This window comes from Pinus tabuliformis, chromosome 5_2 (assembly GCF_031772625.1).
Source record: "Pinus tabuliformis cultivar Carrire ecotype Pingquan chromosome 5_2, CPIR1, whole genome shotgun sequence".
NCBI lineage: Eukaryota > Viridiplantae > Streptophyta > Pinopsida > Pinales > Pinaceae > Pinus > Pinus tabuliformis.
This window is the reverse complement of record NC_142306.1, coordinates 488,391,615-488,393,704: the sequence shown is the minus strand read 5'-3', so window position 1 is coordinate 488,393,704 and position 2,090 is coordinate 488,391,615. Positions and strand designations below refer to the sequence as shown.

General features: G+C 38.3%; 1 pseudogene; it reads left to right on the top strand.

The window, feature by feature from the left end:
* Positions 1 to 838: 838 nt before the first annotated feature.
* On the top strand, positions 839 to 1,453 carry LOC149159831 (5-methyltetrahydropteroyltriglutamate--homocysteine methyltransferase 2 pseudogene; annotated as a pseudogene).
* The last annotated feature ends 637 nt before the right edge of the window (positions 1,454 to 2,090 follow it).

Genomic DNA, 2,090 nt, shown 5'->3' with positions numbered 1-2,090 from the left:
AGAAATTTGATCATGTAACAATTTAAATACCCTTATGTTGTTGTTGCTACAACAACCTCCAAAATTTCACTACAATTGAATTTTGGAGCATACCATCACTTTCGTATCTAGATTCATTTTGATTGTCAAGTGTTGTTTCATGTTATCCTATGTGTTTCAAGTGTATTTGGATGGTCTCAAGTGTCATTGCATTGATCATAACATCTGTTAGTGCATTTTGTGGTCATAACATATTTATTGTCATAAAATGACACTTTCCGGTCACAGTCTCACATACTACACTTGTTACATTGGAGGAATGTGTATTAAGTGGTGTTTTGACACATATTCATCATTGTTCAAGTTTTTCTAAGTTTTCTTGATGATTCAGTGTGTGTCGTGCTTGGTTTTGTTGGAAAATGTAACTCCTACTTGTCTCAATTGTGATTCTTACTAAGTGAAGGAGTCTGTTCCTAGTAGTTAGGATCTATTTCCTACATTGGTGTGTGGTTGAGATATTCTCTCAACCAACAGATTGTGTGTGCATGTATATATGTAATTGTATTTGATTAATGAAATAATAGACATCATCAAATTTTATCATGGTATTAGAGCCCTGAGGGCCTGGCCCCTCATGGGCTTGGCCTGCCCTGGGCTGAGGAAACTTAGCCCGTCCTGGGCTGAGGAAATAAAAGAATATATTTTATTTTTTATAATTTTTGGTTTGTCTATTTATTTAGGCCCGCCGGAGGAGTGTTTCAAGTCTTCTTGTGGTAGCGAGAGCATCAGTGGATCCAAATTGGTGGTGGGGGCGTATTAGTGGATTTTTTACAGTTGTGCGGTGGATTGGTGGATCTGTATGACTGCTCAACCCATGAAGGGGACGCTCACTGGCCCAATGACCATTTTGAACTGGTCCTTTGTTAGAAATTATTAACCAAGATCTAAAAGTTGCATGCAAATTGCCTTGACCATCAAGGATGAGGTGAAAGATTTGGAAGTGGGTGGAATTCAGGTGATTCAAATTGACGAGGTATCTCTTAGAGAAGGTTTGCCTCTACGCAACGTTGAACATGCTTATTAGCTAGATTGGGTTGTACACAGATTCCGCATCACTAACTATGGTGTGCAAGATACCACTTAGATCCATACTCACATGTGCTACTCGAACTTCAATGACATTATTCATTCCATCATTGATATGGATGTCGATGTCATCACCATTGAGAATTCTCGTTCCGATGAGAAACTTCTCTCAGTTTTCCGAGAGGGTGTGAAATATGGTGTTGGAATTGGTCCTGGTGTCTATGACATTCACTCTCCTCACATTCCAAGCGTAGAAGAAATTGCAGATCATATCAGCAAGATGCTTGTTGTGCTCTGTTGCATGGTTATATTCACTAAGTTGGTGATTGGTTCTGCTGTTGTGAGCACTGTAAGGCGAGCTGTGAAAAACATCATTGCTTGGAGCTGATCCTTTGGTGATCTTCAATTTAATGAGTTCGGATGCGATTCCAGACCAGCTTTTTGATCTCCTTTGGGGACGGAAGCCAGAGCAACTCGCCACGGTGGAGTCGAGCGGTTAGAGAAGTTCTTGAGCTTAAGAAGGTGAATGTTGTTTTTTTTAATCTAGGAAAAACAAAATCATCCGTGCACTGTATTTTTTTTTTTTTTTTTTTTTTTTTTTTTTTTTTTTTTTTTTTTTATGGCAGAGGAATTTTTTTATTACTTGGTGGAAGGCAGGACAAAATTCTCTACATCTAGGCTCCCTACAGGTCGTAAACCCTTGGCCAACGCATCCATGTTTGGATTCGATCGATCAAGGATAATTTTAGGGGCGAATGTTCGCCCTTTGGGGAAATTAAGGGGTTTTAAATTTTTAGTGGGCGAATATTTTGTATCATAGTACATTTTTACAAATCACCTCAAATAGCCCACCTTATTTTAAGGGAGAGGGTAAAAAAGGTAAATTTAGACCTTGAAATTAGGACTTACAACCTTCCATTCGCCCATTTTCAAGAATAGGTTTTATTTAAGTGAATCCATTCGCCCATTTTCAAGAATAGGTTTTATTTAAGTGAATCCTATGGGCCAAATACTATATTTATAAA